The following is an 18,189-nucleotide window of genomic DNA, read 5'->3' as shown; positions in this document are numbered from 1 at the left end:
GGAGGTAAAAGGAGCAGCAGCAGAAAGGGCAGTGTCAAGTCACCCAAGCAGTAGGAGCAATCTGGGAAGGCTGGGCCCAGGAACGCCTTAGGCAGAAAAGAGAGAAGTGCCCAGAGTGCTGAAGTTGCCTGGGGAAGCAGGAAAAACCCAGCCCTGGAGTGTGGCTGAGGGGCTTCTCCTGAGAGGCTCCTGCACTATGAAGTGCCCAGCCTTCAGCCTTTCCTAGACCTTGGGACTCAAACTCTCACCCAGGCTGATTAAGACAATGGGCAGCCAGCCACTGTGGCAGAGAAATCCCCCCAAAACAGTTCCTATCTGTTCCCAGAGTGTCAAGGGGACCCAAATGGCATTAGGTGTTTAGGGGGGCATGTTTAAAGTAAGGGCCTATTAAAACTGTGGCACGAAACTTCTCAAAGGGCCAGGTTCTCCTAGGACAACTGCCCTTACTTCCATCTCCTATCCTTAAAAGCACAATCCTCAAACCTATGAAAGTAGAACACTAAAGGTTTTCTTCTATTTCTGAGCCTCCCAGGACAAAGATTTCCAGCACCCACCTCTCCCAGCACATATAACAGGCCAGCCCTATTCCCCTCCTCATAAAATTCACCTTCTCATGTCTATCACCATGTCCTGTGGTAGCACCTATATCTCAGAGATTGGTGGTAGAGGGTAACAGCAGAGGCCACTCACTGGAGCTAAGCCATGCCATAGGCCAAGGCAGAGGAGGGAAACTGGCTCCTATCAGTAATCCAGCCTTTGACCTTGATAGCTGCTTCATCCCTGACAAGGGACCAGCTTTGAGAAATATACCTGGTCACAGTGAAGGAGATGCAAGTGTCGGAAAGCACATGCTCAGCTTGGGAAAGGGCAGGGTAAGCTTGCAAAAGTGGACTTCTCTATGACATCTGGAGGTAAAGATCCAGTGGTCCTGGGGCAGGAGGAAAAGAGGGTGTTACTTGGGATGCAAACGTGGGGGTGGGAATCCTGACTTGAGAGGAGACAGAGCCCACTCTAGCCACCCAGCCTGCCCAGCCGGCTCTACCCTCAGAGCCTCCCATGTGGGTGGCTGTCTCCTTTGCCCCAGGAGGCTTTGGTTCAGTGGGCTATGTTTCAGGGACACTGGCTGGTGAAAGGCACTTGGTGTTCCTCCTATGTCAGCCAACTCATCTACCCCTAGGCCCAGCTTTCTCTTCATGTTGTTTTTAAATCTGGTCAGCAAACCAGCATACAAGACACCAGGGGCTACAAAGCTTGCCTGTCCCTCAAAGGGACCTTTTAGCCTCTTCTGTCCTCCTTCACCTCACTTCCAGGGACCTCTTGCACCTGGGCCTCCTTCCTTCCCAGTCCAGAGCCCTTCACATATGGAAAGGGCTCCACCTCTTCCTGCTTCCCTCAGCTCCTCCAGCCCTTCCTGAGTGGATGCTGCCCCCACTCCACTCCACTGAGCAGCAATGCCAGTCCCTGGGGCCCACCACCTCTCCTCTTCCAGGTGGTCCAACAGCCTTGAGATCCCCCACTGAAAAGGGTTTGCTGCTTGGTCTGGAAAGAGGAAAGGATCTATCAGTCTCCAGGGTCACTCCTCACTGCAGCCAGGCAGGGGCTGGCTCTTCCCAGGCACCTCCAGACCCATCAGGAAGGGTTAACTGGCTTGGAGCAGGAGAGCAGAGAGAGGGCGATGCCGAGAGGAAAACATCCAGGGCCAGAGAGAACACGCTGCACACCCCTCCCCCACCACGTACAACCAGACCGACAGCGGGGACAGACTGGCTGCTCCGTCATCCTCAGTCCAGCCGCCAGGCACCTCCCCCCACTGCCCGCCGCAGTCCCTGCAGACCGCCTGCCCTCAGAATCAGCCACCTGGCACCAGGCAGGACACCCCAGCGGGCAGCGCAGTTCCCGTGGTGGTGGCAGTGACCATTCTCTTTCCCCATTCTATGGCAAAGTCCCACCTTCTTTCCGGGGGAATAGGCAGCTTCTCCCCTACTTCCCACCTCTGAGCGCCTGAATTCTAGGTCCCAGGAACACTCACTGAGCCACCTTGGCCCCTCAACCTTACAGGACTAGCTGAAGGGCACAGTTCTCTAGGGGAGGGACACCAGGCCACCAATTAAATTTGGTTGCAGCATTTGCCCCCTCCCCCATCATAGGAAGCCCCCAGCGGTGGGGAAATAAAGAAAGCTGGACTTTTATAGTCCTTTTTTGTGACCTACTCCCTCTTAAAGGGATCAGATCACCCCTCCTTAAAGGGATCTCTAGAAATTATTTGCCCCCAGGCAAATCCAAGTGTGGAAGTCTGTTCTTCACCTGCTGGGACCCCTTCCCTAGGGATAGGGGAGGAAGAAGTGCTCCCCCTCTGACTCAGCGGGAGGAACAAGGTCCCTTCCTCCACCAAAGAGCCAGCGCATGAGTGTCCAGAACTGGACCTCTCCCTCCAATAAGGGCTCACACTGCCACAGGCTGGGGCTGGGGAATCAAGGTGAGGTGGGGGTTTGTGTTGGACTCAGTCTCTACAACAAAAAGCTACAAGGGGTCTGCAGGCAGTCAGACTTTGGGGAATGCATGTCATAGTGCTGTGTTCAAAACCCCATCTGTCCATATTGCTGGCCCGGGGAAGTCTGCAGTCTGCCTCTCCAAGCAAAGACTGTTTCTGCTTTCTCCTTCCCTCCCTCTGATGCCCTCTTTGGGGCCCCAAGCCTTCCCCTTAGGGTGCAAGCTCTACCCCACACCTAAGTTCCTTCCACTGCAACCCCACCTACTGCTGACTACACCCATTTCAGTCTACTTCCTGCCCTAGTGCCCACTCTCCAGGGTCTCACCCGTCCAACAGTATATCCCCCTCCCCCAAGCCGTCAAGGGATTGGGGGATGGGCACACCTCGGTTCCCAAGAATCCAGCAGAGTAGCATCCTCTCCCCGCCCCTTAATAGGCACCTAGTCTCACCGTGTCCTAGGAGCTGCAGGGTTCGTGGAGGGAGTGGGTATAAATGGAGGGGAGGGGTCCGAGGGCACTCCAGCCTGGGAGAGGGACAAAGTCGAAAGCGAGCCACTCACTAAAGCCACCCCAGCTGTACCTCCTCCCTTCGCCGGTGGAGGGTCAAGGCCGCAGTGGGAGGGCTTCCCTGGTTCTGGGGAACCACTAAGGCCCCCTCCCTGCCACTCCCTGAAGGAGAGAGTCCCCCAGGACTAGAGCAACGAGCCCTCCCACCGGCAGCTGCGGCAGCCTCCGGCTGAGGTCAGGCTCCACCTCCTTTCTCCACTGGGAGAGCGCGGAGGGTTGTTTGTTGTTGGGGTGTGAGAGGGAGAAGGTTCGAGATCACCTGGCGGGGTGGGCACGGCTCAGGGAGTGGGAGCTGGGCCGGGTGGGCTGGTTTCGGCCGGAGCCTGCAGCAGAGAGCGCAGTACTAACCCCACCCCCGAGGTTCTGGAAAAGCAGCCCCATCCGCCGCTCTAGTTCTGCCCTCCAGCCTCGCACTCGCCGGCGCCCCCGCCCCACTCTCCATCTTTGGCGGGGTGACAAGAGTGCCCCAGGCTGAGGGCTCGCCCTAGGATTCCCACTACGAACCAGACTTCCTACTTTCAAGAAGCTTCCAGTCGGGGGTTAGAATGGGTTGTGGGTAAAGGGACAAGGAGACAGAAAATGTATGATCACTTTATGACAGCACCGCGTAATGGCTGCTGGGGAGGGGAATAAGGCTGCCAGAGTTTGCCCGGGTGTGGGGCTGGGGTTAGGTGCGGAGCGTTCAGAGACCCGTCGAGTGGTGGTCAGACTTTCTGAGGGAGCAGGCATTCTTCTTCAGGCAGACCTTCAGATAGGGGAAAGATGGGACACCTCCTGTAGGGATACCGGCTTTAGCAAAGGCACAGAGCTTTGAATCGGTTAGGTGTTGAAGTAGGATTTGAGGCTGGAGCTGTAACCCGGAGGTAGAGCATTTGGGGAGGATTTTAAGAGAAGGAAACTCTTGTTCTGAAATCCTCAAGGACAGATTGAGGGAGCGGCGGGATGTGCGTTTGTGCAGGAGAGGAGGGATGTTTCCTCCCAGCTCAGTCCACGATGTTCAACCTTAGATCTCACCCTTCCACTCAGGAGGGAATTGAGCGGAAAGGGATCATCCTGGGGTAAAGAATCCTCTCAGCGCTGCCGCCGCTCTAGCAGCTCCTGCTCTCCACCAAGCAGGGATTCTATCTTCTTCTCCCCACCCCCACTGGGGAAGGGATGAGGAGGGTCCAAAGTCTACAACTTTAGCTTTCCCAGCTGAAGGCAGCCCTGCCCACCCCAAACCTATATTTCCTGGAGCAGCCACAAGAAAGATGCCCGCAAATGTGAGGACAAGCTTCATCCTGCATGTGCTTTTTCTCCACTTGACTTAAGGCTAAAACTCCCAGGCTGATGAAAAACCATACAGAAATGCTGGCAAATGACTTCAGGAGTTGTTGTTGTTGTTGTTGTCACCTAATCCCAGCTGTCATGCACAATTACTGTCCTGTTTCACAGATTGGGAAATTGAGGCTCAGAGTAATTAATACCTATCCCTAGTGATCCAGGGGGATTTATACCCCAACCTGCTTGACTCCCAGATCAGGACTCAGCCTCCAAATAGAATCATGTCACTCACCCCAGCAGGCAGAACTGCCTTCTTTGAGCTGGGAGGGCCATGCACTGCTTCACCCTCAGTCTGGAGTTGCCAGATCCAATGGGACAGGGTGTCAGGGCATCCATGAAGCTTCATTCTATATTGCCCTGCCTTTCCAGTGGGTCTTTTCCCATGACACATGGAAGCAATGTTTTCTGAGGCTTTTCTTTGGGGTCTCCTTCATAGGTCATGCCTATTCATCTTTGTTCCCAGAACTCCCAGGACTCTATGCCTCTGGAACCATCATCCTCAGAATCAAACCTAACTTTCTGAAAAAACTCCTGAGGCTCACCTTGAGCTCATGTTGCCCTAAGCTCTTGGGGCTCCACACTGTCTTCTGCTCCTGCCTTCCTGGTCATCTGCTGCTTTGCCTAGATCTCTCTAATGTGACTACAAACCCCTGGAGCGCAGGACTATGGCTCTATATCCTCTTTGTGGTTTCCTGTAGACTACCACAGTCCTGGCTCCAAGGAAGGATGACATTTCAGATCCTTAGATACTATTCCTATCTGACAGCCCTCCATGTTTTCTTCCACAGACTCACCTGGGGATCCCTGAATGGCTGCCTCTAAGCTCAACTCAGCAGGCAAATAAGTTCTATTTGGCCCTCATAAGACTTAAAAAAAAAAGAAAGAAAGAAGGAAAGGAAGAAAGAAAAAAGGTTAAGCTTAGGAGCCAATGCTGAAATTTTGGGAGATTTTATATGAAAATTCAGAGTTCCAGTTTCTCTTGAGAAATCATAGGATCTGCTACCTTTGGCCCACATTTTCACTTGCAGCCATAGGCTGGTGCCAAGGAGGAAATGCTATCTTTATGGGATAGGCATGCTCTAGTTTGCCATGGTCCCACCTTCCCCACTTGGGGCACTTATGAGACCTTCTTGAGCCCTGAAGTTTTTCAAGCTTATGATCCTCATCCTGCATTGTGGCCACAGAGTCATGGATGACTATCATGGTTTAGGCATTTGAAATATCCACATCCCTTGGTTCTACTTGGAGAGCCTTGTGCTTTTTCATGCCCATCTCTAATAGTACCTTCATTATCACCCCAGGAGCATGTGTTTGCTCCCTCCAAGACCCAGGCAGGAGATGAAAAGGGAAATTAAACATAATCAGGGTTTGTGAGTGCTTCTGGGTGACCTGGAAAATAGTAGGTGCCTAATAATGTTGGGTGAACTGAATAGTCAGTGATTGGTAAATAGCAACACAATTAATAAATTCATGGAGGGGGAGGGCTATTCCAAGAAACATGAAATGTCTGTGATGATCTAGGTATGTGTTGCTTGGGATCTCAGCCTCCTCAGGGTCTGCTCCTTCACTGTTACCAGGACACTTGTCTGCTCAGGTATCACAGTGGAGTAGATAAAGTGGGACTTCCTCCGGGCCAGAAACTGTCAATGGAAGCCCTGGGTGCACCTCCTGTGGTCCTGTGAGTCCAGTCCTAGGATGATTAGATGCAGTGGCACATGCCTATAATCACAGTGGCTCCTGAGGCTGAGGCAGGAGGACTGCATGTTCAAAGTCAGCCTCAACAGTTTAACAAAATGCTAAGCAACTCAGTGAGACCTTGTCCCTAATAAAATATAAAATAGGGCTAGGGATGTGGCTCACTGGCCGAGTGCTCCTGAGTTCAATCCCCGATACCCCTGCCCCACAAAATAAATGAATATAGCACATAACCAATAAATAAATAAATAAATAAATAAATAGGGCTGGGGATGTGGCTCAGTAGCCAGTAGGCTAGTGCCCCTGAGTTCAATCCCAGTACAAAGAAAGAAAGAAAGAAAGAAAGAAAGAAAGAAAGAAAGAAAATGTATATCTGGAACAGGCTTGAGAGCCTCCAAAACCAGGAATCCTCCAGAAGGCATAGACAAGCACTGAATAGGTTTCATATCCTCAACAATCCTGGTAGGCAAGTATTATTCTCAAATTAACGAATGAGTGTGGAAACTGAAACCTAGAGAGTCTAGTAAGTACTCAAGATCACACGGGCTTGGAGTGGTTCCGGAATTTTTGCTTTTTGTGATATGGCATTTAATACAAAGGTTAAGCAGAGGTCTAACCCTTTGTAGGTCTAAAACTTCTATTCTTTCTACATTTCATACAGTGTGGTGGTTAAGAATGCAAGCTCTAAAACCAGACTTTCTGAATGGGAGTCCTGGCTCTTCAGCTTCTTAAAACATTAAAGTTACTTAGAACAGTGCCTGATCCAAGTGCCAAGTGCTCCTGAAGCATTAGCAATTATGAATCTACTTTGTCATGCCCCAATCTAGACATGCCTGAAGCCTGCCCTGCTTTCATAGAATCTGTTCCTGAGACCTTGTTTGCATTCCCTTTCTCCCATGGATCCTGAACTACATGGTATCTGTAGCTGTCTTCTGTTCACTCAGCTGCAACATGTCCTATTTTGGCTTTAGTCAGGCTGGATGACTTCCTTTGCTGGGTCTGGGAAAGATGCTAGCCCCCCTCTCTACTCCACCCTCCAACACCAGGGCTATCTCTCTGGCCTCGGACATCTTCCTCTACATTTGAGAAGATTTTTGGTGGTATCCCTTATCACATTCCCCAAAGCAAAGTGGCTCTATCTCCTACAGATGTCCTGACATAGCTACTAACCTCCCTAGTTCTCCAAAACCCAAGGGAAGGAGAGTTACCTGTGGCTTTTTTGCCATCTTCCCTCAACTTCAATAAAACTACAGCAAGTGCCAGGACCAGCCCTTTCCAGTGGAGACACTTCAGTCTGTGTCATAAGTATGGTGCTAATCACACATGGTGCCAATCCCGTTCAGCACTGTTTATGCACAAAGGAGACCTGGGAGGCCATGCAGACAGCACTGCTTCTGACTTTGGGAAGCTCCACTCCCTCCAGCAGAAAAGAAACTTCTAGAAACTCATGAACTCGTTAAAAAGCATATGTTCCAGACAAGACTGGGCCAAACAATAAATAGATAAACAAGTAACATGAGACTTGAACAAGAGATTTGACAAACTTTCTTCCTGATTTGTGAATATTATTTTACTTTTTAAAAACTTACAAAAGCATTTGTGAAAATCCAAGTTATATTTATGTAGGCAACAACTCTTCTGTTCTTCTTTCTTTTATTTTTTTATTTTTGGTGCTAAGGATTGAACCCATGTTCTCAAGCATGGTAGGTTAGGGCTTTACCAATACATTGAGCTATATTTCTTGTCTCACCTTCTCTTCCTCTCCTTCTCCTCCCCCTTCTCCCCTTCTCCCCTTCTCCTTCTCCTTTTTTGGTATAGAAGATGGAACCCAGAGGCACTTAACCACTGAGTCACATCCCCAGCTTTTTAAAAATATTTTATTTAGAGACAGGGTCTCACTAAGCCTTGCTAAACTGCTCAGGCTGGCTTTGAACTCCAGATCCTCCTGCCTCAGGCTCCCCAGCTGTTGGGATTATAGTTGTGTGCAATGGCACCTGGCTCCACCTCTTCTTTATTAAAAAACATTGTGAGGAAGCTAGAAGTCCTTTGTTATTTATCTATATCAAGGTATTCTGTAGTGACAGGAAACATCTCTGGATCTGTGAGGGAAGCACTGTGTTAGGATCTTTATACACTCTTTTGAAATCCTCAACCAGTTTTATGAAGTAGATAATTATTTTTCCTATTTTACTGATGAGGAAACTGAGTCATAAAGGGGTTTGCAACTTGCCCAAAGTTACACAGCTAATAAGTAGTGGAGCCAAAGTTCAGACCCAGGCTTCTCATTTTTAATTATTCCTCCATCATTTGTTCCTAAATTTTAGCTTCCCCAAACAATTCTCTATTCTTATCTTTTTCAAATGAAGTTTCTGTGAGCAATATTCATCTTATTATCAGATTGGGGGCACAATGTTACAAGTGAATTATCATATTTCTTTATCAAAAAATATTCCTTGGGCAGTGCCTCATCAAAAGTAAGTACCCTTTCCTTACCCTCTGCACTTTTTGACACTGACTCTTTCAGGAGCATCAGATATGCTTCAACCAACTTCCAACTGCAGGCACACTGGTACACTCTTGCTGGTTTCTGTTTTCTTTCTTTCATTTTTTTTTTTTTAAATGTGCTGCGGGGGGGATTGAATCCAGGGCCTTGTGCATGACTCCTGCTGTTTTGATTTGGGGGAAGGCACCATATCTCACCCAGCTTTTTTTTTTTTTTTAATTTTGAAAAACAGTTTTTTTTTTAAAGAAAGAGAAAGAGAGAGGAGAGAGAGAGAGAGAGAGAGAATTTTTTTTAATATTTATTTTTCAGGTTTCAGTGGACCCAACATCTTTATTTTTATGTGGTGCTGAAGATCAAACTCAGCGCCCAGCGCATGCCAGGCTAGCGCGTTACCGCTTGAGCCACATCCCCAGCCCAATAATTTTGAAAAACACAGTCTTATTGAGCCAGTTGCACATGCCTCCCCTCCCATATTGATGTGCATCAAGCCACAAGACAGTTTGCCCATGTCCTGAACATGGAAAAAATGGTTAACATGAATTTTTCTCATTCGCTGATGCCAGTGATCACCATGCACTTAATGCATGGTTAATTAAATATCTATTTTGTGCCAGATACTGTGCTGAGGGCTTGAAATCTATTTCCCATTCTCATAGAATTTAGTCTTATGTTCACACAATTCAGTGTAACATTGCATCTGGGGTCAACGCTTTGCCCAAACCATACCTCAGTCTCTGAGAGAGAATGAGGACTTGTTGATTGAGTCTCACCCAGATTTGAAAGTAAAAAACCTTCCAGTTATCCTTGGCTCCTCCTTCTCTTCACCAGCTGATACTCATATCTATACCCCATGAGTCAGTTGCGCCTCCTTCCCTCCACTCCAGTGACTAACCACAGTCCTGGCCTCCATTCCCTCTGTCTTAGTTAAGAGGAATCTTAATCAGGAGGATCTTTCCAAAACAGACCCAAAACAGACCCCATCATCTCTGCTTAAACCCTTCAGTGGTTCCCGTTCATTCTCAGGATAATAGGATAACAGATCCAAATCTCTGGAGCTGATCCCATGGTTCCTCAGCGGGACACTGTCTGATCTCATCCCTGGGCTCAGCTACACTCCTAAATCTATGATGCTCCCTCCCCACAAACCATACTAGCCCTGGCTTCTGGGTGCCACCTGTCTCCTCACCTAAGCGAGGGTGAGGATGTTGTCTGCTATTTTTCCTCAGCCTGTAGGGCACCTGAGCACAATGGGTAACTAGTAAGTTACTCAGTGGTAAATAACTAGCAGAGAAACCAAGCTTCTGCCTGTGCAGTCAGACTGCTCAGCTAGGAGGCCACAACACTGAACTTTTGTATTAGCTTAGTAACTACCTTGTACAGCCACACTGTATGTCAGGCCCTGCCCACTGTCCTTCAACTCACTCCTCCTAAACCAGTTTGCCTGTTTTCAGCAGAAATTATTTTAGCCTCTGCATCTCCAGCATTGGTACTTTTTCTGATTCGTGCATATTTCTGCTATAAAGTTTACTGACTTGTTTTACTCGGTGACTGGATTACAATGTTATGGGTTGGACAAGGTAGAGTCATTGAAAACTGAAGGCATAAAAGTTATGGTTTTGGGAGCTGGGATTTAGCTCAATGGTAGAACATGTGCTTAGCATGCTTGAGGCCCTGGGGTTATAGATCTGATTCTTTCAGTCCAGATAGCTTTCCCAAGTTAGGGGCTTTAGTTCCAGGACTCTATTCTTTTAGCTGCTACTGAAAAGATGGGAGAATTTAGTTCAAGGCAAAGCCTTGAGATTTCCCCAGCTTACCCACCCCTCCCCGTTTCAAGGCTACCCTTGATGTTTCAGTTCAATCTGATTTCATTTAGATAAGCTCTGTGGAAGACCAGCAGGAAGAGAAGTGGTCCTCTCACAGACCCCTAGGGCAGGCATTCATTATGCAAGAATTTATTGGGTAGGCACCTTTATTAAGCCAGGTGCCAGGTGCTGGGGATACAACAATAAACTGGACATATGGGTGTTTGGAATAATGCTCATGCTGGTTTTGTTTTTCTTGCACTAGGATTAAACCCAGAGTGCTCAACCACTGAGCTATACCCCCAGCCTTTTTTCATTTTTTATTTTTGAGACAGGATCTTGCTAAGTTGTGGCTTCAGCTTCCTAAATCTCCTGAGTTATAGGTATACACCATCACGCCAGGTTCATGTTGGGTCTTAAAGAATGAATAAAAAGGGCTGGAGTTGTAGCTCAGGGGTAGAATGCTCATCTGGCATGTGTGAGTCACTGGGTTCGCTCCTCAGCACCACATAAAAATAAACAAGTACAATAAAAGTATTGTGTCCACCTATGACCCCCCCCCCAAAAAAAAATTTTAAAAAAAGAATGAATAACAAGGGCTGGGGTTATAGCTTAGTGGTAGAATGCTTGCCTCACACGTATGAGGCACTGGGTTTGATCCTCAGTACCACATAAAAATAAATAAATAAAATAAAGGCATTGTGTTCATCTACAACTAAAAATATTTTTTTAAAATGGATAACAAACTGGGCATCCGTGATGATCACCTTTAATCCCAGCAACTCAAGAGGCTGAGGCAGAAGGATTCAAAGTTCAAAACCAGCCTCAGCAATTTAGTGAGAGACCCTGTCTCAAAATAAAAAATTAAAATGCTGGGATATAGCTCTCAGTGGTAAAGTGTTTGCTTAGCATGTACCAAGGTTCCGGATTCAATTCCCAGTACTGCAAAAAATAAAATGAAATAGATTGGGGTGGTTGAAATGATCTGTTTTTTTTATATCGTTCTCTCCTTAACTTCTAAGCTCTGTTGACCCTATAACTGTTACTTGTCTTTGAATCCCTGGCACATAGTGGCCACTCAGCAAATGCCAGTTGTTCTTAATTGGGCAGAGGATTGGTGGCGGTTGGGACAGATCACTCAAGTGGGCTGAATCTGCATGTGTGTGGGAGGGCAGGGTGTATGAGGCAAGAGACTGTCCAAGTAGGTGCTTCTACTGGCATCTGGATGGGATGGGGTAGGGGCACAGGGAGCACAGCAGATTTTCTGAGGTTCAGTGAAATGAACTGGGTGGCTGTTCCTGGTGAGAGTGGGCTTCCTGTTGGGCCTTGGGGGAAGCTTAAGATGACTGAGCCCACCAGAGTAACCACTGGGGTTCTAGCCTTGGGGAAGAAGGGAATGTGGAAGTTTTCTTGAGAATGCAGAGCATGGGATAGGGAAGGGGAAAGCTGTGAGGGAAATGCTATTGGGATTTATATAATGGTAACTCTCAGGGCAACTATAGATGTCCCAGGCAGGGCTGAAGAACCTGTATTCTTTTTTTTTTTTTTTGGGGGGGGGGGCGGGGAGGGGCGGGTACCAGGGATTGAACTCAGGAGCATGCAACCACTGAATCACACCCCCAGCCTAATTTTTGTATTTTATTTAGAGACAGGGACTCACTGAGTTTCTTAGCACCTCACTGTTGCTGAGGCTGGCTTTGAACTCCTGGTCCTTCTATCTCAGCCTCCTGAGCCTCTGGGATCATAGGTGTGTGCCATCGTGCCTGGCCAAGCTCCACACTCTTGAGGCATGTCCAAGACTCTTGCTGCACACCCATGGCCTCTCCCCAGACTTGGGAGTCCAGAACAGGAGGATCCAGAGCCCTTGGAGGCATGGGTGACCAGATGGGGGAAAGCAGAAAAACCTGAAGATCTCTAATAATCTTCAGGTCAGTGAATAGGCCAAAGGGATGACGGGCAGAGTTCTAGCATCTGCACATCTTGGTCATAGCAGAAGACCAAGGAGGGCCTCACTCACTTTCCAGTGAAGACTTTACTGTCTTTCTCTGGAACCAGGCAGCCCTCCTTGAGGAGCTGGAGACCAAAGGCCAGCCTGCTTACCATTCTTGTCCAGCTTAAAAGGGCCACAGGATGTATTCTGCCCAGGGACATTTGAGAGGTGAAGGATGCTAAGAGAAGCTGGGTCTGATTGTCTATGTGATTCTTGAACTATGACAGATTAAGGTCTTGGAAATAGTCTTAGAATTGGGGGGCAGATCCCAGCTTTCCCAAACAGATGCAGCCATATAAAATTGACATATGTCCAGTCTTAACTAGCAACCTTGCAACAGTCCCGACTCCTACCCTTCTACTCTGGGCCAGGGATGGGAGGAGTCTGGAAAGAAAAGAGGGGCTAGGCAGGCTACAGGCTGATTCTGAAAGACATCAAGTCTCCCTCACTACCCTCATCTTGGTTTAGAGTCCTCCTTCCCCTTCTTTTAAATCTTTTTTTTTTTTTTTAATATTTATTTTTCAGTTCTCGGCGGACACAACATCTTTGTTGGTATGTGGTGCTGAGGATCGAACCCGGGCCGCACGCATGCCAGGCGAGCACGCTACCGCTTGAGCCACATCCCCAGACCATTCTTTTAAATCTTAATTCACCTTATAGAATATTTCATTAAATAATTTTAATTCAACAACTGAAGGAACCTACTGTATACCCAATCCTGACTAACCTGGCAGCATCAGCCCAGGATCCAAATTGAATTATGAGACTTTGCTATCCCATTTTTGGAAACAAAATAAGCACTTGGGGCCAGGGGAGGTAGCCAGGTTATCCTGAAAACCCAGAGCTTTGCAGAGATTGCCTTTTGGGAGCCCAGGCAGATGCACTAGGTGACTCTCCAGGCAGGTCAGGCAGGTGCCCCCCTGTCCTGGGCTTATCTCCCATTGGCAGCTGAGCGTCATGCTCCTTGCCTCTGCTCCTGCAGTGTGTCTGACAGCTTCTCTCAGTATATGCAGTGGTAAATGCATGTCCATGTGTGTGCTCACCCGTGGCTGCTCCTGGACAGGCACAAGTATGCTTGGATGGATCTGCAGTTGTGTCCATCACTGTTGGCACCGGTGTAGACTTCATCTTGTCTTTTTTCTTCCAATCCTCCCTCTACTGCTGGCAAAGGGCAGTCCTCCATACTTCCTCCACTGATACATAGTCCACTTTCCAGGAGGGAGCTAACTATGGCCTGTGCTAAGATATCCCTTAGCCTAGAATAGATTTCTTCTTTTCAAGAAAATTCCCATATGTCCATCCTGTCCTTACTCTCCCCCATGTCTTCCAGGGCAAAGCTGAAGTATCAGGCAGACTGGCAGAATATGTGGAAACATAACTGTCCCTCTCTGGGGTTGGTCTGAGCTAACTATTCACTGTCCCCCAGCCCTTAGCCCAGTGTCTGGCTCTTAGTTACTTGTTTATAAAGGTTTATTGAAGGTGTGGCAAGGCTTGACCAGGGAAGCAGTGATGCACACTCATAAACTCAAGGGGTCGACCTTGGGGACCTTTGCCCTGAGTCATTTCTGGTGGCATCATTCTAAAAAATAGACACATCACTACTCTGGGAAACAGTTTTGAATTTCCTCCTTAAGTTGGTCAGGTACATACCCTACAACAGAGAAATCCCGATCCTTGGAATGTATCTAGAGAAATTTTTGCACACATGTACCAGAGGGTGCCTGTAGGAGCATTCAAGGGTAGCCCCAAACTGGAAACCAGTCAAATGTTCATCAGTAGTAGAATAAAAATTAAATTGTAGTATTTCCATATAATGGAGAACTATACAAGTAAAAATTAAACAAATTATAGTTATGCTCGTTAACTGGAATGCATTTCTTAAAAACTATACAATGATGAACCAAAGAAGCTAGACACATATAGCAAGCAAGAATATATATATAGTATGAGCCCAACTGTAGAATATTTAAAAACAGGCAACTTAAACAATATTGTTTAGGGACACATATAAAGGTAGGAAGCCATAAAGGAAAGTAAGGGGATATGCCAGGTACAGTGGCACACCTATTGTCCCAGCTACTTGGGAGGCTGAGGCAGAGGAATCACTTGAGTCCAGGAGTTCAAGACCAGCCTGAGCAACATATTGAGACCCTGTCTCAAACAAACAACAACAAAAACTTGGGAGCTGGGAGTGTAACTCAGTGGTAGAGTGCTTGCCTAGCATGTATAAGGCCTTGGGTTCTATCCCCAGTGCCAAAAAAAAAAAAAAAAGGGAGGGCACATGATACATGGACTTCAAAGATACTTGGAATATTTTTTCTTTATTGGCCTGGGTACTGGTACTTTATATTTTACCCTGCCTATATGCATGTTACATACTCTTCCATATACTATACATTTTACACAATAGCCCTACTCTGCCCCCCCTTTTCCATTCAGCCCCCATTCTGTCCCCAGCTGGCAGAGGAGGAGTCAGAGTACCTTATAACAGCTCCTTTCTTCAGTTTCTGAGTGGGTCAGAGGATATGGGGGGTGAGGGCCTCTCTTCTGCAGCTGGGCCCTAACTACTCCAGGGTGGGAAGGCCTGAGGAGAGCACCGCCAGGCAAAGCCGGCTGGCCCTGCTGTTTGTGCCAACTCTGGGATTAGGCCAGGGCTCTGGCCCACCTGTTGTTTCACTCATTCAGCATGAACATAGCAACTGAGTACTCACTGAAAGCACTGGGTGCTGTTGAAGGATTCGGAGAAGTGGGAGATGGTCTTTGACCTCAAAAATCCTAAATAACACTAGAGGTGACCACACACCCAAGTACCTATGGTACCAGCAAAATGTGAGCTAATTGTTACATGACTACCTATCTACTCTTTCAATAAACATTTGAGCATCTATTATATGCCAAGAACTGTACTGGATGGTGAAATCAGACCCGTTCCCCAAGTTCATAGCCTAATGCAGGGGAAACAGACAACATAAAATAAGTACAACTGCATGGCAAGCTCAATGATGCAGATATGCTGAGGGGGGATGGGTGAGGTGGGGACAGGATTGGGGAAAGGCTGGGGAACAGAGGTCTTCCTGGAGGAGGCAGGCCCTGGATTGAGGCTTTAGGGACAAGGAAGCAAGAGCATAGGAAAGAGCAGAAAGGATTTCTTGGCTGAAGGATCAGTTAGGGCACAAGCTAAGAAAATACAGCAAGGAGAACTTTCAACAAGAACACAGGCACTCAGTAGGGAGGGAGGGAAGTTAACAGGAGGGGGAGGTCAGAGCCATATTTGCCTTGCAAAACCTTAGGTTTTTTTTTTTTTTTTTTTTTTGAGACTGGGTCTTGCTGTATTGCCCAAGCTGTCCTTGAACTCTTGGTCTCAAGCAATTCTCCGTGCTCAGTTTCTTGAGTACCTAGGATTACAGGCACGTGTCACTATGCCCAGCTTAAAATCTTAGCTCTTAAAGGTGCTGGGAGCTGCTGAAGGATATATGGGTGAGCTTGATAGACCCCACTGGATCAGTATAGAACTAGATTGAGGGTGTAGACTAGAAGTAGGCAGGAAAGTTGGCAGATTGTTGTGGATCCAAGCAATATTTAAGAGATATCAGGCTAGCTTCTGTCAGGGGAGGAGAGAGGTGAATGCAGGAGAGGCCAAATTTCAGAATGGCTTCTTGATAGAATAACCAGGTGGAGCATGGAAGGTGAAAGGCCTCACCCTGCACTAGTGTGGATCTGGGGTCTCGGCAGGAGCAGGGGCCAGCCAAGAATATGGACAGGGCTCTGTACCACCTGATCCCAGGGCTTCCAAATGCTTGCCAATCAACAGGGCTGGTCCCCGGAAGTGGTGGTGGTGGTGGTGGAAGAGCATATAGTGAGATTGTCAGAAATCAAATGTGAGAACTTTAAAGAACTATCCTTACAAGTATATCCAATTAAATCAATCAATCAATAAGCCTATCACTTAGAGGTATGAATTACCAAAAGAAACCCCCTAAAGACTCAAAGTGATTTTGTCCTAGGAATGGCAATGGGGGTGGTAGGGAGAGAAAGGAGACAATCTTTAAAAAAAAAATCCTTTTCAGACTACAATATTTTGAAACCATACACAGAAAGCACATACGAAAATTTAATACAACCCTGGCCTTTGTTCTGAGTTTGTTTTTTCTTTTTGTTACATGTGGCCCTTCTTGTATAAAATTGTGCTAGATGACAGCCACTTATCTCCCCTTTAATGTCCTCGTTTAATAAAATAAAATATCGTTGATCCCTGAGTCGTGTAATTTCTGACTGGAATCCGTGCATCCAAGGCACTCCAGTGAAGGGCGGAGTGCCGCGGGCCCTGCGCGACTGCGACTCCGCGTGCAGCCGGCAGGGGTCAGGCGAGCTCTACGCTGCATCCGAGCTGGTCCGACGAGCCAGTGCAGCGCTCGGTGGCGCCAGGTGCCTAGGCGGAGGGACACACAGGGAAGACCCTGGACCTGACCTAGGTTGCGAGTCCAACAACTGCTACTGGAATCCTGTATTTCAGCTTCCACCAGGCAAGCCCTGGGTCGGCGCCCCTGCACAGCAAGGACACCACCGCTTTACACCAGCTCTGGCTCCACCCCGCGTCTCTAGCGTCTGGGCGTGGCCGGCTCCCCAGCGACCCCCAGGCGACTCACCTTGCTGGCCATTTGCTAGGGTGGCTGTGCAACCTTGTCTTCCGCACCCATGGAAACCGATATATGAAACGAAATTGAGAGTTACATACTTAAGGGTAATTATCCTTGGATTATGGGGCTAAGGATTAGGACTCAGTTCTCTAGGGAAGCCCCCCCCCCAATCCTGATGGGTTGCTATAAAAGTTTGCTACTTCCCAGAGATGTGACTAGGTCTGGGGAGAGATGCAGGGGGGCTGTTAGTTTACAGGTTGCCAAATTCTGATATGGGTGTGCCCAGATCACACTTAAACATTCTGTTACCTTCTGTTAACCTCCCACAGGACAGGCAATGTGGAGGAGGTGCTGCCCTGATAGTGTGGTGGCCTAAAACTGGAATCCACTTGGAGGCAGCCTCGGGAAGGAAAGGTGCCTGTTAACCTATGAGGTAGAGCTGTGCAGTGTGTGGAGAGAACCTGAAAGTCCCACCAGAACCAAAGTGCCCGCTGATCTATTTTTGTGTCAGGCTATGCTGTTTGTTTTGTTTTTTATTTTTAAACATTCCTCTTGTTTCGCATAAAGGATCAGGAGAACAATTGCATTCTTTCTGTCTTGGTTTTCTGATGCTATAACTGTATGCCACTGATGGGGTAATTTATAGAGCTTTATCTAGCTCACTGTTCTGGAGGCCAGAAGTCCAAGAGCATGGCACTGACATCTGGTGAGGGCCTTCTTGCTGCATTGAAACATGGTGGAGGTTCTCACATGAGACATCAAGTATGCTAGTATGGGGCTCCCTCTTATAAAGCCACTAATGCCAATGAGGGTCCCACCTCTAGATACAATTGACATGTGACTTTGGGATTAAGGTTCTAATTTGGGGGACTCACCCAACTTGGCAAGGCTCTACCCAACACTGACTGGAATACACATGACATTCTGCCATTTTGAATGTCTGCAGGCTGGTTATTATAGCTACCTGTTTTTAGATGACCATTAACCATTTTAGCTGAATTCATCAATACAGGACACAGAAGTTAAGGGACAGCCACAAGCCCTGGATTTTCCCCTCAAGTTAAGATTAGACTGGGGTTGCTAAACCCACTCTCAAGCCCCAGGCTGGAAGCAGCACTTTTCTGGAGGTTAGAACCAAATACCAGGGACAGGTGCTGCCAGGCTGGGGGCCAAGAAAATCAG

Source organism: Marmota monax, unplaced genomic scaffold (assembly GCF_021218885.2).
Source record: "Marmota monax isolate L192 unplaced genomic scaffold, Marmota_monax_Labrador192_F-V1.1 WCK01_AAM20220418_F8-fsc00001, whole genome shotgun sequence".
Classification (NCBI taxonomy): domain Eukaryota; kingdom Metazoa; phylum Chordata; class Mammalia; order Rodentia; family Sciuridae; genus Marmota; species Marmota monax.
This window is presented reverse-complemented; position numbering follows the sequence as displayed.